The sequence below is a fragment of the Cotesia glomerata genome, linkage group LG1 (genome assembly GCF_020080835.1).
Source record: "Cotesia glomerata isolate CgM1 linkage group LG1, MPM_Cglom_v2.3, whole genome shotgun sequence".
Taxonomy (NCBI): Eukaryota; Metazoa; Arthropoda; class Insecta; order Hymenoptera; family Braconidae; genus Cotesia; species Cotesia glomerata.
Genome location: NC_058158.1, coordinates 13,605,246 through 13,630,896, shown reverse-complemented (window position 1 = coordinate 13,630,896; position 25,651 = coordinate 13,605,246). Strand labels below are relative to the sequence as shown.

The 25,651-nt window shown below is 29.4% G+C and overlaps 1 protein-coding gene across 5 annotated transcripts in view; it reads right to left on the bottom strand.

The window, feature by feature from the left end:
- LOC123274034 (homeotic protein antennapedia-like) overlaps positions 1 to 25,651 on the bottom strand; it is a 194,003-nt gene that overhangs the window by 96,924 nt on the left and 71,428 nt on the right. For 3 of the 5 annotated variants that reach the window (XM_044741547.1, XM_044741535.1, XM_044741542.1), the window contains exon 2: positions 24,266 to 24,332. The exons of the other annotated variants lie outside the window; for them this stretch is intronic. The gene's annotated coding sequence lies outside the window, so the exon portion shown is untranslated. The remainder of the gene's footprint in view (positions 1 to 24,265; positions 24,333 to 25,651) is intronic. 5 annotated transcript variants of the gene reach the window in all.

Genomic DNA, 25,651 nt, shown 5'->3' with positions numbered 1-25,651 from the left:
TAAGTAAATTTTTTTTTCTGTGTATGTAAAGAGTTACAGAAAAAATTTTAATTTCAGCAAAGATGAGCGATTCATTTATCAAAACAACAAAACAGCTACTTTTTAACTTCCCGCTACGAAAATCGAAGATTTTCAAAAATCGGGAAGTTATTGTTTTCACCCCGTTTTGCAAAAACCGAGTTTTCATCAGATCTCGACGTTTGAAGGTCACAGGAAGCTTCCCTGACTATCCCCTCGAGGTTGTCACGGCGTCTGTATGTGTGTGTGTGTGTGTGTGTGTGTGTGTGTGAAAGTATGTGAACCGCTTATAACTTTTGAACGGCTTAACCGATTTCATCGCGGTTGGTGCCATTCGAAAGGGCTTGACCAAACTTAGATTTTGAAAACTATTTGGACCGATTCAGATCAATAGATTTTGAGAAATCTTCAAAAAACTGAAAAAAAAAATTTTTTCAAATGTGGTTTTTTTGGAATAACTTTTAAACGGCTTAATATTTCAATTCCAAAAACTAATCAGCTCTTAACCTCAAAAAACCACGTCGATCGCCACCAGTCCGGTCAAAATCGGTTGATTCGTTCGAGAGATATCGTGAACGAAAGAAAACCGAAAAAAGTGTTATTTCGGAATAACTCCAAAATTCCTTGCGCGATCAATTCAAAATTTGAGATTCTTTGTGAGGCTTTAAAAACTGCGTCAAATGCTGCCAACCGCGTGAAAATCGGTTTATTCATTCAAAAGTTATTGCGGTTTAAAAATTCAAAAAATAGTGTCATCAAATCCCTATCAGACTTTTGAGCTCGAAGAGCTCAAAAGCATAGGAAAACAATCTCTTTGAGCTTGGAGAGCTTAAAATAACCCATAAATTGTATTTTTGAGCTCGAAGATCTCAAAAACGCCATTGGTGCAATTTTAAGCGCCTAAGTATGGAATTAGCGGGAAGTTGCAGGAATGGCCTTCAGGGTCAACCGTTTTCCTAATTTTTTTGACATATTTTCAATCAATTTGAGAGTAGAAAAAAATTTAATTTCTCAAAGATTATGAAGGCATCTCGTAGATAATTTATTCCAAATTTTGAAACTACATTCAAATTTTTTGCTACTGAGATATCAATGATTAAGACAAAAAAATTATTTTTTATCAAAAGATGGATACCTCCACAAGAAAAATGTAAAAAAAAAGGGATTGATGTTGGACAAACAAACTTTCTACTACATGAAATGGTTTAATTGGAAAAAATTTTTCCATAATTTAAATCGAAGAAAAGAAGCGAAAAATTTGTAAGTTTCTTTGCTCTAATTCTTAATAGAATTGTATAAGAACTCCCTAAAAAGTTTCATCTAACAAATTCTAATGAATATATTTGAATTTGAAAGAAATTATATTTCGACTATACACAGAAAAAAAATTTTCTTGAATCAAGTAAATAATTTTGAAGAACTTTACCTTCTTGATTTGAGCAGAAAAATGCTTAAACTAAGAAATTTTCCTTGGTTTAAGTAAATTTTATTTGATTAAAAAATTTATCGTCTTGATTCAAGACAATGAAACTTTTCAAAATTATTTTTTGGTTCAAGACTATTTCTCTTGATTCAATTTAATTTTTTTTCTGTGTATTAATTTATATAAAATTTAATCCTAGCTGGATAACTTTTGTTTTCGGATTTAAGGAAATTTTAAAATTTGAATTTGTAACTTCTGCACCATATATGCCTCAAGATTAATTAAACTGCGATTCGATCAGGTTGAAAGTATGTCAACTTAGTAATGTTTTTCAACAGAACACATGCATGGAAAAGTTTAACAAATTGGTGACATTACAAAACTCGATTTTTGTAACAGTATGTCATAAATTTACTTCTTAGTAACGTGGTATTAATAATCTGAATTGAGTATTGATTTTTTTGTCACAATAACAAACATATATATGAAAAAAACAAAAAAGTTTTGTTACAAAATTTGAAATTTTTGATCGAAAAAGCTACACGGAAACAGTTACACGGGGAAAAAAAATATTTGTCATAAATAAATCAATTTATTTGAGTCGTTTTTTAAAATATTTCCTTATGACAACTATATAGATTTTGTACAAGTAAATATAACAGTTGACTCGAATTATTTTATTATTTGTCAGAATTATATCATTTATTTGTGGTAAAGATTCTAAATTTGTCGAAAACAACCACATCTTTGGTGTATAAACTCTTAACTACTGCTCTTATGACGTTACTTGAACCGCGCCAAAAGTTACCGCCGTTATTACCAAGTGTTGATTGTTTTAATTACAACTTAAAGATCCAGCGACGTTTAAAAAAATAGTTTATTTGCATACATAATATTGATCACTATTTCTATTCATCGATGGATGAACTATTAATTAATTGGGGAATAGAAAAAAGCATACCTTACTTATCTGGTAAGTTGTTTAAAATATTATATTTTACGAAAACAAATCTAAATTGTTCTTAACCTATAATTAACACTTTCATTCAATAGAAGAAATCTCGGAAAAAATAGACCGGAAAAAATAGACCCGGAAAAAATAGACCTGGAAAAAATTTTTAAGTCATGAAAAATTCACATTATTTCAGATTTATTGAATTATTATTTTTATTTTATAATAATTTTAATGAAATAATATGAATTTTTCATAATTTAAAAATTTTTTTCGGGTCTATTTTTTCCGATTACTCAATAGAAGACACGGCAAATATTTCATTATTAATTTTAAAAGTAATCATAATTCAAAATAAATTTTTATAGTTCATTATTTTCGTCAACTATGGTTTATTTACCACAAATGAACCATATCATTACCATAAGTAAACTATTTATTTTACGCAATTAAACCACTCAAATATATTATATATTTACCAGAAATAAATATTTATTTGGCCATATCCAAATATTTTATATCTTTGGCACAAATAAATCTTATTTCTATCAAATATTTCTTTTTTTCTGTATGTAACGGAATCATCCATATACCATATTATTTGCACAATTACATGTTCTTACTACAAACTAATTCTCATCAAGATTGATCAAGCCGTTGTTGAGTTCTAAAAGTATTTACTGACAAACAGACAAAAATTTTTCAAATCGGAAAATTTTGAACAGTAAGTCATTAACCGAATATTTATCACAAAATTTAACAAAAAAAATTAAATGTACAGATAGATTCTAAAGATTTGTTCTGTAGTAGATATCACGGATCAATAATTTTCGCTAAGTAATAAATACATTTTATCGATAAAGAATCGAGGAAATATTCCATTCCAGCAAAGGAAGATTGAATGTAATTATTTAAAAAACTAAATATTTCTATAAATCCGTAAAGAGAAGTAGAACCATCGCAAGGTTGTTTGTATTCTTTACCAGCCTGACAACTAGCAAAATTTACTGCTTTGTCGGTTTATAGACTGTACTATTTCAAAGTAAAAATTACCCATGCTATTCTCTTTTTATCGGTCTATTTCGAAAGATCACTATATAGTATTCTTGTCGCAACTAAACAGAATACTAAGAATCCATTACAGTTTACTGTAGGTTTCTCAGTGAATAAATTGTTCAATCTGTCAAGTATATGCATACATCGTATTTACGTAAAGAACGGGCTTTTTGTTTCATACACACAAACACGCAATGAACGATATAAGTATTTAAATAATGCAATAAAATCTTATTAATAGGTTTTCATTATTTTCTTATTAATTAATTGATTCACTTTTAAATTAATTAAGCTTTCTATTATTTAATTGATAGAGGCCTTTTTAACAATTTTCTTAAACGTTTTCTCTGAATAAAATAATTGCGTTAATTTTTAAACTGGTGGCTTCGCTTACCGCGATTTAGAATCCTTTATTGTTGCATTCTACATTAATTTAGCTTTCAGTTCACGGAATCCGAAGACACAGAAAAGACAAAGCAAGTAAATAAACACACTACATACAGTAGCGAGAATCAAGTACCAGAAGAGAATGTGGAAGAGTATCACATACCAAGAGTTCTGTATATCAACAATATTCCGCTTATAAGTGCTGATCTTATTCGAATCGATTGATAGAAAGGTTGTCTGTTAATCTAACGTTCGAAACTTTTTTATTACAAAATTGAAAACTTTGCATCACTATTATTTTATTTAAGTTACACTGTAATGATTTTTCATATATAAGAAAGAAATTTACGATATTTCGTTTGGTAATAAAGTAATTAAGGACGAAGTATCAAAATAAAAAGTATTAGATTATAAGATTATCATAATATTTCTTGAAAAAATTGTGAACTACAGTGTTCATAATTGGACCTTGTGTAGCCACGGAGTGTTCAATCATTTTTAAAACTAACAACATGGATAAGCACATAAAACGAATAAGCTTAAGGTAGTTGAACTACTGGTCTACTTTAAATCTATTACCTTCAAAATTGCAGTAAACATGTTCTTTTCATATATTCAAGGCAATTGATGTTTAGTCCCTGACTGGCAAACATCTACACAGTAAAAAATTTTTCGTCATTGTGTAAAGTGTAAAAATGTTTGTGTACACTGATAAAAAAATTAACTTGACTCAAGAGTCAAACCCTTGAACCAAGAATACCATTTTCAAGAATACCTCGACTGAAGAATAGTATATTACACTACAAGGGCCGAAAGTTGAATTTTCGGCCCTGCGCGTCATTATGATGGCATAATGACGCGCAGGAACGAGATCTCAACTTTTGGTCCTTGTAGTATATACGATTTTTCTTCATAGCCGGTCAAAAGTACGTTATTAATTTTACTTTTTTTAACTTTAAATGTTGATAAGTATGTTTTTGATGCCTCCCCCGACATTTGCGGCACGAGCGAAGCGAGTGCTGCTGGTCGTGGGGGCAGGCATCAAATACATTCGAAGAGTCAAATCTGGTCATATTTTTTAATACATTGAGAAAAAAAAATACTTTATTCAGAAAATTATCTTGATACAAGAATTCATGCTCTTGAAAATTTTCAAGAATATATATTCTTAGCTCAAGAACTTGTTAAATTGATTGAAATAATTTTTACTTTATTTAAATAAAGCTATTCTCTTGTTTATCTATTATTTAAAAATAAATATTGATGCTCTTCTCTTCAGAAATTAATAATTAATAATAATAGAATATTTGATCGTCATCGAATTTCTTGTACCAAGAAATTGTTAATTGAGTAAAAGTATTTTTTTTTCTCAGTGTAATAAATTAATTTCATTTTATCAAAGATGTATTCATTTTCATTAGTTTAACAAATTATATTAGTTATTATAAAATTTATAAAACAAAACATTACAAGCTAAAAACTCTTATTGCGTTTTTTTTATCGTTTTCATTTTCAATTGAATGATCACAATTATTAATAATACTTCCATAAAAAACACAGTTTTCAAACTTGATATTAGAGCAATTAAAAATCGTATCTCCACTAAATATACAGTTTTGATAATTCATAATTTGATTATTCAAATTTAAATTTGTAGATAAGCATTCTGATGATGGTTTATTGGTAGGAGTATTAAATTGACTTTAACCCTTTAACGGTCTACCTTGAATCCCTACTCCCAATTTCAATCGTCCGTCTTCTTCTTTAAGTGAGAGAGCTATAGTCTGTTTTGTAGAGAAGGGGCTTAAAAAATAGTAGAAGGGGGCGCACGGACACGTTATACAGTCAAGCCGCTACTCACACAGCCGTATAACGAGTCATGATTGGTTTTGCCCCTTCCAGGCTCACACCTAGATTTCTCGAGACTCCAGAACGTTAAAGGGTTAATAGTACTTTGATATTAAATTAACAGACGAAAAAACAACATTAATAATTATTTTTAAGGTTGAAGGTAGCAACAGGAATGACAGCAGTTAACAATTTGTTGTAGCGACAGAATAAATAGTCCCTAGTTGCGAGTGTAATTACGCATGAGAAATTTTTTCCTCCCGCTGTTATAGAGAGCGCGCGTGTACTTCTCACAGGGAGTAAATGTTAAACTTTCATTCCTGCCATTAGGGAGGAAAGTACGTACTTTCTACCGAGGTATGAAGAAAAATCATTTTCTTCAAAATGGAATTCTTGGTTCAAGAGTTTGGCTCTTGAGTCAAGTCAATTTTTTTATCAGTGTAGAATTTAACAATTTATTATGTTGATTCAACACAATAGAGTGTTGATTCAACACAGATTGTGTAAAAAAAGTCATCAACACAAATTTTTGTGTTAAATTTGACGAAAAATTTTTAACTGTGTAAGCCGTGTATTTCTCTAACAGCAATGATATTTGTTGTTCGAAAAACTTAAAAAGAAATACGTAAAACGAAATTTGTGAAAGAAATTCACAATCATCTTGCTAATTGAAAAGTTATATTATTGACTATCAAAAAATTATAAATATAATATATTGAAAAATATAATAAATCAGTATGAAATTTTAATGTTAGAATGACACAAACTGAATCTTTGTACGATCGCTGTTGCATGATAATGGAGACATAAAGAAACACAACAAGGATATGAAATGCTTGCTAGTGGTGTTGATATGATAGTGGCAGTAAAACGGAATGATAGGCAGCGTGTTAGAAACATCAGCAGGTATGTAATTTACGCTCGCATGCAGAGATACCATTGCGTATCTTAAAATATCCAAGATATATTCAATGAAAAAAGTGAATACTAATAAGTATACTAAGTATCTAATCCAAATTACACGGATTTTGTCTGTAAAAATATTCATCAAGGTATGTAGAAAAATATTAGATAAATCTGACATTTTTAATACCAAGATAAACTGCCTCGAATATTATTTAATGTTGATGTATCATATGAAAATAACACTTATGGTGATAGAAGATATATCGCGTTACTAATGCCAGAAGGGCGCATCTCAACAACTACGCCCTTCTGGCTCTGCAGAGCCAGAAGGGCGTATAAAAAAAATTTTTTTTACTCCAATTAGCCTACAAATGTTTATAACATATAGATCTGTAAGAAAGGTGAATAAAAATTTTTTTTTGTATACGCCCTTTTGGCTTTAAGACAAAAAAATTCTAAAGCCATAAGGGCGCATCATTTTTTTTTAATCATAATTAATTATTAGCCTTAAAAAAAAAGAAAAGTTATAACAGTTATACACGGAGAAAAAAATTTTGCTATAGGAACTCTATAGTAGTTAGTTAGTTGTAAAAAGTTCCAGTAGGTTAACGTATTGTTATAGTAACAATACCGTTTGGCTCCTGCAACTCTACATCGTTGAGCTCTGAGAGCTAAACGTTATTTACCTCTCACAACTCTACAGGATCGTTCTGAGACTATAACAAATTTTTGGAAGTCTGCTTAATAATTTTTTTTTACGATTTAGCATTGATAATTTAATAAATACATGCAGCAGAATGAATTTATATTGCCAACAATAATTGTATATGGCAAATAAGAATAGTATTATAATAGAAATAAAATAATAATAGAACTTATATTACAAATAAAAATTATTTGTAAAATAAAAATATGGTCGTCACAAAGTTATCTTATTTTCTTAATTATATCAATAAATATTGGACATAAAATCATTACCGTATATGCACGAGAAAAGATAAATAAACGAAAACAAATTTTATTTTGTGTTAAATGGGGTCTTTTAAATGTATTCCGATAACTTATCACTTATCACAATATATTCAACTAATAAATTAAATTAATAGTCACTGCAAATGAACCTTGAAAAACCATAAATACAAAACTGTTCTAACGAAATTCAATTTGACAAAAAAAAAAAACCTATTTCCTTAAATAAATAAATTAGGAACTTAATTGTCCTCATATATTTTTAATAATATAGATTAGTAACAAAATAATTATGTTTGGCATTTTAGAAAGTTATGAAATATGTCAGCGCACTCTACTACTGCGCAACGTAGAGCGCTCTAAACTATACCGTTTGGCTCTGAGAACAATCCCGTAGAGCTCTGAGAGCTCAACAACATTGAGTTATCAGAACTAAATAACATTTTGTTACTGTAACTCTACAACGAACAGTAAACTGTGTATAGTTGTGGTAACTCTACAGTTACGTTACCAGAACGAAATTTTTTTTTCCGTGTACCTATAGACTCTTCTACTCATTTTATTTGAAGAGAATAAATATTTATATTTATATAATTATTTCAAGAGAATAAGTATTTTATTAAAGAAACAAAAATATCAATTTAGCTAGGCACTACTCCGATGCCGTCTCCATTATCATTATCTTCTGCTTCTAAAAGTAAAAAATAATAAATATATATTGCTTCTAAATCTAAACTTTGAAAAAATACTTTAATCTTAAAACAACCCGACTAGAAATTTCAGTGAGGCAGTGATTTGGTGCAAGTAAGGCATGCCGAATTTCAAACTTGCGGTAAATGAGGCATCTAAATCAGGCCGAAGCTTGGGATGTAACGCAGTTGCGAGGCTCAGCCTAACTTGGCTTCCTGATTAGGCTGCAGTTTGGAAACCACACTTGCTGGTGATTATCTAAACCTCATTCGGTCCGAATTTGGCTACCTAAGTAGGCAGCATTTCGGAAACCAAATTCGCAAGGAAGAATCCAAATTTAATTCTTTCTTGGTTTTTAGCTTTTTTATTATCGAGCGAAAATTAATAATAACAAATGCAAATTAATAATAACAAATTGGAAAACCTACGGCAGTTCGAAGTTTGACATACTATTGGTATGCCTGACTTGCATGAAATCACGGTTATCAAAGATTTGCCAAAGTTTGGTTTGCCAAACTTGGTCATAGCTTGGAAAACCAACGGCAGTCCAAAGTTTGACATACTATTGGTATGCCTGAATTGCATGAAATTACAGTTACCAAAGATTTGCCGAAGTTCGGTTTGCCGAATTTGGGCGTCGCTTGGAAAAACTACGGCAGTGCCGAACTTTGGCTTACCTAAAGTGGAATTGATTGTTCGGCAATGCCTCACGAAATTTCTAGTCGGGAAATTCATCAGTTTTTACCATCATCAAAGCACAGATTTTTATAATATCGATGGTATTTTCTTGGAATAATCATATATATGTGATTTTGTAATTTGGAAAATTAAACATAATTCATTACACTTTATCAGTGGAGACATGATTATCGTCAATAGAAATGAAAATTTTGTAATTAAGTCAAATAAATTTTTCTTCTAATAGAATTTTACTGTTATTTTGGTTTTTTTAAATTCAAAACCATATTATTTTTGAATAAAATGAGTTAAAAAGTTATTATTTTTACCGGTGTTATAACTTTTTTTTTTTTTAAGGCTTATTATTAATTATGATTAAAAAAAATTATACGCCCTTATAGCTTTAAAATTTTTTTGTCTTAGAGCCAAAAGGGCGTATACAAAAAAAAATTTTTTTTATTCCCTTTTCTTACAGATCTGAATGTTATAAACATTTTTAGGTCGATTGGAGGAAAAAAAATTTTTTTATACGCCCTTCTGGCTTTGCAGAGCCAGAAGGGCGTAGATGTTGAGATGCGCCCTTCTGGCATTAGTAACGCGATATGTAAAACAATAAGGATACGTCATATTACTTTATATTTTTTTAATATTGGGTACGGTAATAAAATTGATGACCGCTTCATTTTTCTCATCAAGAATTATTCAACCATAAATTCTTAAGAGTCGGTCCCAGCTATTGCAACTTTACAGTTTCTTTCGGTGAGTGCAAGAAGAGAAAAAGATGGGACCCATTCTTAAAACATAGTCTCTCTGTGTAGATTAGAAAAAAGAATTTAGAATAATTAACTTTGTTGATTCTCCATAAGGGAAAGAATTTAGAAGGGATAAAACTATTTACAACTGTTGAAAAAAATTCAAATTTGACTATTTCCAATACTATTTCATTTGTTTTTTTAATTAAGATCATAATTATTTAATGAAAAATTCTCTTCAATTGAATTTTCTCAGTTGTTGGCTCTTCTTTTTACTATTTATTTGCTTTACCGGGTAATATCCGTACAGGGTAATATTTGTGAATTCCCATCATTAATTTTTTGACAAAAAAGCACTTTAATATGGAGGACCAGAGGCAAAGCTTCAGTAGGGGTTGAAGGCAAAATCTTCCATTCCGAAAATTAATTATTTGATAACTCGATAACACTTGCAATTATATTACGTAAATTAGTTTTTGGTTAAGAAATTTTGGCTTCGCAATTACTATTATGCACAAATTTTAGTTCAAATAACCATTTGAGTCATTAATATAAACTTTTTTCTCTTCTATGTTTTTTGTCAAAAAAATCAAAAAAAAAAAAAAAAAGATTAAAATTCGAATGAAAGTTCTAGTATATAATATTGTCATAGTTCGAAGTGGGATTTATATTAGTGATCTTTATAAATATTCATAATAATTGATTAACTAATAGTAGCACTGTTATAATCGCTCTTGTTATTTCCTACAATAAAACATAAAATTTCATAAAGTAGTAATCGAAGCATTGGCTTCTGAGAAAAATTAGTGAATTCGTCATCAACTTCTGTGAATACAAGTTTAAATGCATATAGTGATTGAACAAGCAAATGAACTTCTACACGAAATTGCATAGACGCTAGTAGCAATTATGTTTTGCGTGATATTCAGCGATAACTCATTGCCGGCAGCGTTCTGGCGCTCCTGGTTTATAAAAGTAAAGGTGCCCAAGAAAAAATTATGTGAATTAGCCCTTCTTTACAAAACCCTCTTGGAGCCCATGCTAGGCATATAACAATCAACATGATTTCACAACTCCACAGTTCTCAAAACTAACAAATATTTGAACAAACTTTCAAACATATTAAAATAATAATAATAACTATTTGTAATTATCGCTTCTTTCGTAAAATCTTTTTTTTACATTTTCGGACTGCTAAAATTAACTTTTCTAATTGAAAAAATTCATTCTAACTCTTATGATACTCACAACTATCTTATCAATATATGAATGTAATTTATATAGTCCGATAAAAATTCTTATGAATATATTTAACTAAATTTGCAATCATTATTAGCAGACTGTGAGACTTGAAAATAAACGACGTTTACCTCTTTATATTAATCATTTACACTTATTTTATATAGAGCCGCTTATAAACGCTGTTATGACATTTACTGTATATTATTGCACGATCAACATTTATAATTAAAAGTAACTGAACCCGTACCACATTCTAACGTCTGTATATACATATGTTGCAAGTGTAAATATGTGTGATTTTTAATCGATCACTCTCATTCATTACTCAGTTTTAATTATTTCACTTATTAAGTCAGATATTAATTTAACTATCATAAATATTCGCACAAATTACTCTGGGTATAGTAATTTGTATTTTTCAATATTGAATGCTATATGGAGACTTGATATTAGATAAAATTGTAAAATTACTCTATTTTCTCAAAGTATGCAATTTATGCGTTCGAGGCGAATCTAATTAATGTCTCTATACTGGAATTATAAATTATTTCTGAGTGAAAACTGTGCTTCAATAATTTTTCACTATTTAACTTTGAAATTGCTTTCCATGTAATAATTATTGCCTGATTAATACTTTACTTATTAATAATTGCCAGTTAATTATGTTCAACAGTGTTTATAAACAGAATAAATCGTTAAATTAATTATGTATGAATACGCGAGATCTTACATTACTGTTGAAATGTATATAAGCAGTAATTTAATAGTATAATTTTTTCAACAGAATATTTTAAGCCAAGATTTATGTACTCGATAGATAATTTTTCAAAGAATTTGTCATGTAAGTATCAGAAAACAGAATAATTAATTTTAATTACGGCTATTTAATTATCGTCGTAAATCTATTTTAAATATTAAATAATAAGTTCATGTTTTATTGTAATGAATTTCTTTCTTAGTGTTAAGTAGCTATTCATTTAATCACCCTCAGATATTGACTAAATAATTAGCACTTGAATGATAAGGCAAGAATGCTGATATAAAAATGAAAATAACACGTTTTTGGTAAAGAATATGAGTACGACAATTATAAAAGACCATTTGAAGTCAAACAATAATTACACTGATTATTATGGGGTCGGCCGGCAGCCATCGAAAAATAAATTACAGGTGTGCTTTGGTGCATGCAGTCAACACATTGCGTACAGGTCTTTTTTCAAATAGATCTATATCAGATTCTTCCGTGATATACGCATGACATCCACATAAAATAGAAGGGAAGAGATGGCGTCAATACCACCTGCTTTATTTATCCACATTTTATTGGTCCGCACTAAAAAATGATTTTAGTTTTTTCAACGAACGACGTTGCAAATATATCACGAACGATCAAGTTGATTTTAAGATAGAAATTATACATTTTTATCAACACAAAAAAATAATTTAGTCAAGCCAAGAAAATTACTGTTTTTATCAAGTTTTTCTATGACTAAAAAACGATTCATTTAAATTCAAAAAAATTGTATCTTATGTTTCGTTATCTAAGTCTCTGCTGGCGCACAAAAAAATTTTTTTGTCTCAATATGAATATCATTTTTAAATTCAGATAATGAAACAAATATAAGTTTACAATGAATAATTCCCCAAAAAAACAATTTAACTTTTTAACAACAATTGAAACTATAAAAGCTTCACTCATAAACAAGGGTTGTACACAGTAAAAAATATTGTGTAAAATTAACACAATTTCTGTGTCAAATACGGTCCATACAAAATTAGTGTTGAAATTCAATACTCTTTGTGTTATTTTAACACGAAAAATTTTTAACACAGACCGTATTTACGCAAACACACAATATTTTTTTTTGCCCTCCGGGCGGAAAGTGGCAACTTTCGTCCCGCTGCGCTAAACAAAGTTGCCGCTTTCTGTCTTCGTCGGACAAAAAAATAGTACACTGATAGAAGGATTTGTTTATAGTTAAAAATATTTGTTAATATTTAACAAATCATTTATTAGAAGCCATTTTTTAGTCCTTAACAAATATTTCTTAGTATTTAAAAAGATTTATTAATATTTAATAAATGAATATCAGATTTATTAAATACAAACAAATCATATTAAATACTAAGAAATATTTATTTAATACTAAAAAGTGGTCTCTAATAAATAATTTGTTAACTATTAACTAATATCGGCTTCACCTCGGCCAACAATTACATGTGATCTGAGGCTTTTCTTATTTTCCTTCCCAAGGGGTGTAATATACTATTACTGTGTATTGCACGGCTCATAGCGCGAAGCGGATGAGGTTGTGCTTTATACCCGACTCTGTAAGATATTACAGTGTAAGAAATTACTTAATCATTATTTTTTTTTTTTTTTTAATCAATTACACAATTTATTTTTTTCTTAAAAAATGAATGAGTGTTATGAGGCGTTAACTTTCGGATTTTTCAAACTTTCTTTAAATACCTAACAATTCTTAAGATGCTAAAATGTGGCTCTTGTACGACAATTCAAGTGTGTTCTTAATAAATTCATCACCAACTCATACTTTTTTTTTCAGAATATTAATTTAAGAATGAATTTCATTATAGAACTTAATTTTTTTTCTATTTAGGCCTACACTACTTATTTTCACAAGCTTAGTCGGAATAAAATTAAATTGCTTTAAAAAAAAAAATATTGCGCTCTATTGGGAACTTTAATAGTTTCATCTATAACAAAACAAGAATTCGGAGTAAATATCGTCAACAATCAGTTCATAAATCTCCACAGGTTATGCTGATTCCAAATCATACCAGATTCCCATCCCAAGAACTGTCAATGAAGCAGTTCCCAATTTCTTACTAAGAAACACTTGCAACCAGGATTGTTTCCAAGCTTCAACTAAGAATCGTCAACTACTATTCATGTGAAATCACGCTGAACTATAATTTAATTAAACTATAAGACCAAGTAAATTTTGTTGCTTCTGCCATAATCTCTGCTAGATTTTGCACTCTTCAATACTCCCCGTTCCCAGTACCTACAACTTTCTACAAGTAACAGCGATATAATCTAAATGTCTTGGTTATATTAGATGACCACTTCATTCCTAGATTCAAGAGACTCTACAATTATGATTTAGTTTGCTAAGAGATAGAAAGCCCAAACAATATTATTTAATTTCTATATCTCGTCTATATTCCATTAGCTAAAAATTCAAATGTTTTTACATAAATACGCTTCTTATTCTTAAGAGTTGTTAATTATTAAATTGAAACGTTAAATTTTATTGTAAAAATATTCTTATATTTAATAATTCTATTTTTAATCTACCGATCGACAGTATATCAATGATATATTCATACAACACACTTTAAATGAATAAATAATAGGTAAAATTATTAAAAAAGAATTGCCAAACGTCAAAAATTATTTTAATTCTGAATTCTACACGGAAAATTTAAACATCGTTGACAGTATGATTTTAAGTTCAACATTGTAAACTGGGTGGATGCACACTGTTTTTATTTTTAGTACCGTAATTAATATACTATTGGCATAACACTTGTTGATGTAATCGAAGTTAAAGTGGTTCAAGGGAGGTTTGAATTTCAACCACCTACCTTCCGAAATAGAAATAACCAGTATGGAGGTTCTAATGGTAATTAAGAATACATTCATCAAAGATATCACTGAGCATGCTCTTTGCAAATATAAAAAAAAAAAAAGTAAAATTTTCCGTCTCAAGCAACTGCATACTTGAAAGCTCATTTTTATTAATTTCATCTCTACGTTCGATATAAAATATTCTAAATTGTCAGTTTGCATTTAATAACAAAAGTTTTCATTGTTGATAAAAAGAGTATGAGTGTCGAATCAAATGTAAGCAAACTATAAAAAATTAGCATGTATATCTAAAAAAAAAACAAGAAAAAATCGTTGATTTATCGATATCTTTAATTGAAAAGAGCAAAGATAAATCAATAGATTCTAGGTGATATAAAGAAGTGTTGGTAAGAAGATTTACACGGAGGTATTTGTTTGAATTATTTTATAGTGTCCGATCATACACCTTATTATCCGATTGTCGTCGTTTATTTACAAGTGGAAGGCAGGGGCAGGGTATTGCGTTTGTAAGCTGCGCGAGTATAAAGCAAGACAGTTTGGTTTCGCTTTCGTCTTCTTGCGGGATACTCTTCTTGGATTTTTTACTTTTTTTTATATATATTTATATATCCTTCTTCGTTTAACACAAATAATTTCCATCCATTTGGTCTCTTGTCTCCACGCTATGTTGGTCTACATTGGTTGGACTCTTCACCGTACGGCGAAGATTGTCGCGCGATTAGTCTGAAACCCCAATGTCACGCTGGAAGATGCATGGCTTTTGCAGTTCAGCCGTTATACGTGCACACACGCATTTTTATCCAAGAGCCGTGGACCGTTTATATGCGGTAACGCCGTAAGTGCATAATCGCTGATCACATCTGCTTGCACTTTGCGTCAGACTCCAACACCTTGTATTTTCTTTCTTCCTCTTTATTTTTTATACATTTATACCTTTATACACATACGAGATGTATATAAATATACGTGAAGCTGCGCTCCGTTTGTGCATATCCTTCGTCTTCACAACACGTTCAAACTCTTCTTCCAGATCTGAGTATCACGTTGAGCTCTTTCCACTTACATATCAAGCAGACGTGCATATTGCTTACAAGCTTTATTTCCGTATCATACTCGGGCATCCATTTATGTTTTTGCAAATATACACCAAAGTAAAACCGTTGTAATTTATTTTACTTTTCATTTCAAATTTCGAATGCTCTGCCATTTTCATTTCTTAGCATTTATTTGAACCAAAAATAGTATATTACAACCCAAGGCCAGAAAGTTGGATTTCCTGGCGTATGGGATATGATGGCCGAGGCTACGCCTGGGTATACGTCAGGGTATCCAACATTCTGGTCATGGGTAGTATACTATTTTTCTTGCTCTCCAGCCGAAAGTACGCAACCCCGGGAAAGGGGTTTTGCCGGGCATGAGGGGGGCGCCGCCCGACTTTTGCAAAGCCTCGGCTTTGCTGGTCGGGGCGGGTATAAAAAAAAAATAAAAGTTAATAAATTGAAAAAAAATGTTATTTTAAACTTTACTAACAAATGCTCTGATTAAGAGTGATATCATGCACAGAATTTGTCACAAATATTTAAACTCATTCTAATTACAGAATTTATTTTTTTAAGTTGATTAAAAATTAGTTTCTAATTAGTAATCGACGGCTAAGAAAGATTGAAAATAAATTATTACAAGTTTGTTGAGTACATGGATCATTTTATAAACATTGCTTTACTAACTATCAAAATATGAAAAAAAGCAAATAAAATTCACAAAACTATTATGTTTTATTTTTTAAACTTTTTATATAAATTATTTGTGCAGTATTATTATTAAATAGTTCATTAACAATGATCTAGTTAAAAATTATTTTTATTTTTTTGACATCTTTTGGTTAGTTTATGCGCTGACATGTTACATACAGACGATGTTGTGACTGTTATATATACAGTTGAAACTCGGTGTATAGGCCGATCGCGCCACGAAAATACGAAAGAAAGCGAGGTTCTGTGCTGCCGAGCCAGAAAATATGCGTAGCGCGCATGCTTTAAAGCAGGCCATAAAAGTTACTCTTCCTGGAGTAAATTGCTGCCAGGAAGAGCGTACTTTCGGCTAGGAGAGCAAGAAAAATTATTGTTCATCAAGTTAAGTTGTTTTGACTTATGTTGCTGAATATTAACTAAACAATATTAGGAAATTGGAGAAATTAAATTTTTTAATTTTACAACGTTTCATTGACATTTTTTATAAGATAATAATTGAATTTATTATTACCCCCGATGAAAAAATTACATACTCTAGAATATATCCTGAGACCTACTCAAATTTTCCCAAAAATGTATACGCATGGTATATACCTGAGGATATTTAAATTAAAGTGAATATCATCGTCATTTGGTTGAGAATATAAAACATCTAAAATAACTTTGTAATAAGGAACGAATTTTATGTATACACGACCTCTGTCAGAATTTCTAGATCTTATTCTTATACATTCGAGTCCATGTTTTTGTGCAAATTTAAATAAATCCCAAGAAATTTGTTCTTCGCACCAAAAACACTTCTGCTTAGAGTCAAGGAAAGGTTCTTAAATCAATAATATTAATATCGTTAAGCGAAGTACCCGACTATCTCATTAAAAAACATTTGTTTCTGAATTCATGCAACAAATTTGTTAATTCCAGACTTTTATGTTCAATTCAAGATAAATCAATATTTCAAAGTAATCGTTTCGGTTCAAGATTTTTTCGACCTTAAAAAATGATTCTTCTTGCATAAAATGCATCAAGTACCGACGGGTAATAAGGCCTAGCTAAGGGAGATTTTGAAAAAAATCGAAAATATTACATTTAATTATTGAAATGTAACATTAATTTTTATATTAATACATTAGCCACAAAATATAATGGAGTAATGGTAATTTTTACCATAAACAAACACAAAATTAAATTTTTTCAAAAACCTTGCAAATAGATTCTTCTTGCATAAAATGCATAAGGTACCGGCAGGTAATAAGGCCTGCGGGTTAAACATACTGGAAATAGTTATACTATACTTAATAAAATTAGTATTAGAGATCAATCATCACTTAAATTTAGCAACAATACTTTTTAAGATGTTGATAAAAATTAGAACAATGATTTTAAATTATTAAATATAAAATTATAAAAAATGCTTACCAGTTACTCAAATCGTTTTTTGAGAATTCTTCTGCACTACTTCAGCATATGACGGATGATGAAATATAGAAGACAGGGAATATTGTATCGGTACTCTATAAGCTTTTTGCGACATTTCTATGCTATACGCTTCTACTAGAGAAGCCTTTAGCGGAAGCGGTTATTTGAAATATCATTTATATCACTTAGGCCTTATTACCCGACAGGCCTCATTACCCGTGGGTACCTTAATTCTCTTGATAATTCAAAAATACTGAAAAATGTAACTAGTGATAAGATTTAAATCCATTTTGAACTACGCCTTTTTAGACCATTTAGAGCATATATACTATCAAGTTAAAGACCCACTTGTTTATACGAGTCGTTCAAAAGCGGTGCTGTTGTATGATGGTTTGAAGCCAATGAACTAATTTTCTTAGAGTTGAATTCTTTCATTTTGAATAGAGAAAAATATTTCGTACACAATAAAAAATTTTGCGTCGATGCGTCAAAAAATTTTGTGTTAAATATTTAACACTTTTTTGTGTTGATTTAACAGGATAAATTTTTTTTGACGCAACTTTTTTGACGCAATGACGCAAAATTTTTTACTGTGCACATGTACATGTACATAGAAAAAGTTTATTCTATATAGAGAGATAGAGTGACATATTTTAAATGAAAACATAACTAATATAAGTTCACAAACAATTTTACATTATTTGACTATTTCTAATATTTGAATCTAAATTTTCAACTCGAAAAAAATATATTTTTCTATTTATTGAAATTTCCTTGAGTCGAGAAAATTTTTTTTCCGTCAAGAGTTTTTTTTTTCAGTGTGTTTTTGTTCAGTTGCCGATAAAAAAAATGTTAGCTACTGAAATAATATTTGTTTTTGAAATGTAAATTTAAAAGTTGCAAGAATATAAAATATACCAAAACATATCTTCGACTGCTAAGTACGGCTGATAAGTATAAGAAAAGGTGTTGATTCTCACCCTTTTAAGTTTAAATACAAAAGCTATGCATATTGTATGTATTCGTTAAGACATTTGTATGGTCAAACGATGGCAGTTCTATCGCCGACGGTTGGAACATTCGCACATCCAAATAACGAATGGCAAATATCCTCCTTTTTTAAGTTATGTAGAATAATCGCATTAGACAAAGTGGTTTTCTTTTTAATAAATGAAATATAACATGATTATGGGAATTAAAAAAAATTAATTATGTAAATATTTGGTAAGGTAAAAAATCGCGCAGATAAATTAGTAAAGAAGGCGGATTTTAAAACCTAATTTCGAAGGAGTAAATAATAAAAACAAACAAATACATGGTGAATATGAATGATTCAGTGAAAAGGAGAAAGAAACACAAATATACAGACCGACAAATAATTCACGAAGACTCATTATTCAAGCAGCTTTTTACTTTAATCACATTAATGAAGCATTTAATCTCGCCGCATGTTTAACAAGTTGACGGTGTGTGGCCTATCTTTACAGTTTAAATCGGCGATAATTTTTTACTACCCGAGTGAGGCAACACTGTTAGTCTCCAACCTGCACCTTTATTATTATTTTCATTAGTCAGACAATCTTCTTCTGAGACTTCTCTTATTTGTAGTGATCACTAATAATTACACCTTGTTTAAGCTTGTTTGCACCTACATGGTGGTTCTCCCGAACTTTTATTATAATATATGATTCGACGACGTATCAAATAATTTAATTGAAAATAATATCATAAAATAATAACGCGTGCTAAAAATAACTCCAGAAAAATAATTGGTAATAATTAATTTTTTCACCACATATATTTTTAAAATGACATATTTATAAACATTGGTTAATTATTAGCTAAATATTAATGTTGCGCATTCCCGACGACCTTGTAAGTACAATTATTGAATTATCCAGTATATTCTTGAGTTTAAAACAGTTTTTTTGAGATTTTCTACACGGAAAGAAGACTTAATTAAAACATGAACATTTTTGTCTTGTCTGTTGAAAAAATAACTTTTTCGTAGGAAAGCAAGAATATTAATGATCTTGGCGTCAGAATATCAATTTTTTATAACTGAAATTAATGAAAAATTCATCCGAGATTGGACTAGGACTATTCAAGTCGAAAATTACTGCATCAATAGCGCCTCTAAGATCTACTTTTTTTTTTTTTTTTTTTTTTCTCGGAACTTTGGTATTTAGATCCTTAACAACGTCTCAAAGTCATGACTTGAGATTCTAATGTCTATAATTGGAGGACTTATTCGATTTTTAGCGCCTCAGTAGCGCTTTAATAGTGCATTTCTCAAAATTTGAATAAAATAGCGTCTCAATAAGTTCTCGAGAACCTTAATATTTTTCGAAACTAAGCAAAGCCTTAATAACTTCTCAAGTTCCTTTTATATAAACTAGGGACAGAAAGTATAAAACTATTGTGACAAGAATATTAACTTACTTAAGAAATTTACGAAGAATGTTTTAAAAATAAGCTTACAATGAATATTTTCATGAGGTTTCTCCAAAAAATGTGGAATAAGACAGAAGGAAAACTAATACCGTCTATGATAAGATAGTTTTTTTGTGATATTTAAATAATAATCCTTTTTGTTTCTTTCAGTGCATTTCAACCTCAAAAATTGTGGTAATATTAAGGTGAAAATGCCTACACGGAAAAAAAAATTTCGTTCTGGTAACCTAACTGTAGAGTTACCACAACTATACACGGTTTACTATTCGTTGTAGAGTTACAGTAACATAATGTTATTTAGTTCTGATAACTCAATGTTGTTGAGCTCTCAGAGCTCTACGGGATTGTTCTCAGAGCCAAACGGTATAGTTGGGAGCGCCCTAAGTTGCGCAGTAGTAGAGTGCGCTGACATATTTCATAACATTCTAAAATGACAAACAGAATTATTTTGTTACTCATCCATATTATTAAAAATATATGAGGACAATTAAGTTTCCACACGGAAAAAAAAATTTCGTTCTGGTAACGTAACTGTAGAGTTACCACAACTATACACAGTTTACTGTTCGTTGTAGAGTTACAGTAACAAAATGTTATTTAGTTCTGATAACTCAATGTTGTTGAGCTCTCAGAGCTCTACGGGATTGTTCTCAGAGCCAAACGGTATAGTTGAGAACGATCTACGTTGCGCAGTAGTAGAGTGCGCTGACATATTTCATAACTTTCTAAAATGCCAAACATAATTATTTTGTTACTAATCTATATTATTAAAAATATATGAGGACAATTAAGTTCCTAATTTATTTATTTAAGGATATAGGTTTTTTTTTGTCAAATTGAATTTCGTTAGAACAGTTTTGTATTTATGGTTTTTCAAGGTTCATTTGCAGTGACTATTAATTTAATTTATTAGTTGAATATATTGTGATAAGTGATAAGTTATCGGAATACATTAAAAAGACCCAATTTAACACAAAATAAAATTTGTTTTCGTTTATTTATCTTTTCTCGTGCATATACGGTAATGAATTTATGTCCAATATTTATTGATAAAATTAAGAAAATAAGATAATTTTGTGACGACCATATTTTTATTTTACAAATAATTTTTATTTGTAATATAAGTTCTATTATTATTTTATTTCTATTATAATACTATTCTTATTTGTCATATACAACTATTGTTGGCAATATAAATTCGTTCTGTCGCATTTATTTATTAAATTATCAATGCTAAATGGTAAAAAAAATTATTAATCAGACTGCCAAAAATTTGTTATAGTCTCAGAACGATCCTGTAGAGTTGTGAGAGGTAAATAACGTTTAGCTTTCAGAGCTCAACGATGTAGAGTTGCAGGAGTCAAACGGTATTGTTACCATAAAAATACGTTAAACTACTGGAACTTTTTACAACTAACTAACTACTATAGAGTTCCTATAGCAAAATTTTTTTTTCCGTGTAGTTAAGATTATTAATGTGGTTAATAAATGTAAAACTCAAAACAATACAACTTCGATTATACCAACTGTTAACAAGACGAAAAATTTTTGAATCAAGTAATATTTACTTAAACCAAGAAAAATGTCTTAGTTTAAGAATTTTTCAACTTAAACCAAGGAGTTACCGATAAGAATATAAACAGATCTACATAGATATTCAACGGTGTAAGGATTATGACTGATGCACAGAAAAAAAAATTTACTTAAACCAAGTAAATAATTTTTAAGAATTTCATCTTGTTGATTTGAATAGAAAAATTCTTAAATTAAGAAATTTTTTTTCGTTTAAGTAAATTTTACTTAATTCAAGAATTTTTCTCTTGATTCAAGTTAATTGTTTTTTCAGTGTAGAACAATGAAAACAATCAAAAGTTTGAATAATGTAATTAACTGATTACAATCAATAAAAGTGAGGTGAGTAATAGTAAACAAGAATTTGTATTTTGAATGCTGAATGTCAGACTTAAGTTGAGATTTAAATTTAAATTTAAAGCACTGCAAATAACACTAATTTTAACGATTTGAATCATCATCGATGATATCGGGTATCCAGCTCTCCTTAAGCTCAAGGTCATGGAAAAATTCTTAGGCTTTTGTCTTGAAAGTGTCAATGCTAAGTGCATTGATGACATTAGGTGGTAATTCTTGCCAAAGGTGTATTGATGAAATTAAAAATAAGTGTTCATAGGACGCAGTTGAGAAATTAGGAATTTTAAACGTGACATTGTTATGTTTAGCAGCCAATCTCTCAGAACGTCTAATATCAGGTGATTCTTCGACGAACAAGCTTCTGAGGAAACTAGGTTCACCAGAGCTGAAAAGTTTATACAAGAAACACGGCAAGAAGTAACATCGCTTCGATTTAACTGTAAGCCACTGTAAAGAGCGTTTCTGAGGAGTAATATGTTCATCGCACTCCAGATTAAAAATGAACTTTATGCCGTTGTTTATCAGACATTGTAACCTGTAATCTAGTATTTTGGAAATATCTATCAAAACCAATGAACAGTAATCAATGATTAGAATAATCATTGCTGTAACTAGTAATTTTCGAGTTGAAGTAGATAATATATTCTTCCTATGCTTGAGAAATATTTAGCTGTAAGTTGGCTAATTATAAGGAACCCAAGGTCAGACCAATTACCAATGTTTGCTATCTCTACCTAGGTAACATATGAGTAATTTTTCGGGAAAATAAAAAATCAATTTCGCGAAATTTTTTATCGCTATAAAATGTATTTATTTTATTCAAATAATTTTTTTAATTGAATTTTTCAACGAATGTCTTTAATAATTGTAAAGAATGATGCTTCGTATTTTTTCTGCAGATGTTGTTCCAATTGCCTTAATTTGATCAAATCTCATTCTGATATGAATAAAACCCCACACATCGATTCAACCTTTTCAAAACAGGTTATTTTCGTCCGGACCTAAACTCGTGTATCTATCCGGATATTATACCTTCCTCTCTTCTGACTCGGCCCTAATAATATATTTCGATATTTGTTTTAAGTGTATTCTAGTCAAAATAAATTTTTACTAAACTTCCATTTTATGCACGAAAATTCCATTGCATCAATTAAGTACATTTTTTATAAAACACGTCTTATAGAATTTTTATAATATAATAAAAAAATTGATTTCCATGACTAGGATTTCTAAAACAAATCTCGGACTACGAAAAGGGCAAAGTTGGTCTTGAGTATAATCGGTTCGCAGTATATTTAGAATTGAGAATCTAGCGTTATTTATCAAACATACAAAATTCAATGATTGTTTAATAATGTGCCGCTGCAGGTAAATAAGTCTTTGCCCAGCTAAAGTAAGCAAATTTATTTAGATTTAGTATATTCATTACGTTTAATTTTAAAATTTCAATTTTCAAACCTTCTGCAGCCAAATCTGTAAATTTGGTAAGAATGAAAGTAATCAACTCTGTCCTACTTTTCTGTAAAATTGTTCATTTTATGCAAATCTATAATTATAAGACTTGAAAGTTTTTTCAAACCATTAGTTTATGGGAAATATGAGAAATTGAAAATTGTAAATAGCTACCTCTCAATATTGATACTAAGAGCTCTAACTTTACTGGATATTTTTTTCTATCATCTTGATCATCTTTTTAAAGTAACAAAAAAAAATTTTACCATCTTTTTTGGCCTACCCTAATAGTGCATATATTGGATGGTATTTTTGTTAAATTTTCGAGTTTCTTATTTATTTAAATTAATTATATACGCATTGACATACTCAGAAAAAATTATTTCATTATGTTGGATAAACATTTTGGTGGATTTGAAATCACCGACTAATTTAAAAGCATCGAATGAGAACCCATTGATACCTGTATGTAGTACACAGGGAGAGGCATTTATAATACTTATTTCTATTACTACATATATCAAAATTTTTCGAATTTTAATTGTGGGCCTCATTTCAATCAAATGAAATTTTTATAATGCACTAAATTAAAAAGAAAATAATTATAAATTATTAATCAAAGAAGCTATTTGTCAAAATAATTTGATTTATTAATGAAAATAATATTTTGATGAAGAAGTTAAATGTCATATCAATAATACAATATAATTTGCAGTAGACGCTTACATTATATCGAGTTGATTATACGTAGGTGTAGGAAGCAGCTCTTGAGGCGATATCCAACGTCACTTACCTGAAACAATAAATTTCAAACAGTTACACAATGTACATATAACAAGTTATGCTTGCAAGTATATACAGATATTTTATTTATTATATTACTATTCTACTTATATATCTATATGATAGCGTTATTGACGACTGTATTATTTCTATTGTTCAAAATATTTCTAAATAATTTTAACACTTAAAATAATTCTTTTAATAGCTGAAAAATTCACGCAATAATTTTGGTGAATTAAATGCTTTATGTTTTGTTTTGCGATCGTTACGCCAGAGTTGTTGTCTGTGCCCGCATTAAATGAGGATAGAATTACAAATAATAGGGCGTACTCTCTAAACATGAATTAGTGAAAATTCACTGGAATAAGTGAATATTTACTAATTCTAAGTACCAATCGAACCACTTTGAAACCAAAGTGGTTCGATTGGCACTTAGAAAAAGTGAATATTCACTTATTCCAGTGAATTTTCACTAATTCATGTTTAGAGAGATAGGGAAGAGAGGACACAAAACAAAACTATTGCTGTTTCATGTCGAATTGATCTTTTATTATTTTTATTAATTGTAATTCAAAGAAACGAATTAGGATACTGATTTATACAATCTTTTTTTACAACAAATATGATTTTTGTTAGAGAAAAAAATGATTCACAGTAAAAAATATTGTGTGAAATCAACACTTAACAATTTCTGTGTTAAATATGGTTCACACAATATTTTTTACTGTGTTGAACTAATAAACGTTGTCTATAGATTATCATTTGAACAAAGTTTAATCATAACGCCAATAAAAACAATGAATTTTTTCTTGGAAGTATTGTTGATGAATTTTGAACATTAACTAGAACGAGAAAAATTTTGTCATAGCAATCAAAGTATATCTTAAACGATGTAAGATTTGTAAAATTAACAACAATCAGATATAACAAATTTTAAACTAATTATTTGTTTATTTTGAATCTGTAAATAGTTTTAAGTGTTAATACTTTTTTTGAGCGAATAATTTGTAGTCAAAACTTGAATTGAGGCGATTTGTTATAAATTAATTAATTTTTTATAGTTTGGAATTCAAATAACTTTTTGCCGTTAGCAAATAACATGTCGAGTATCAATCTCCTCCTCACTATAAACAACTAGTTGGAGAAATGTAAATATATATTGATATAAAAACACCGTTTTCAATAAGAAATGATTATAACAAAACTCGCCTACTGTATTACGAAACCGAAATGTGTTTAGAACACACTACAGCATAAGGGTTACTAGTGTTCTCGATCCTCCTTGGAATCCAGTCAACTGGTATTTCACAAATGTTGTTAATTTCCGTT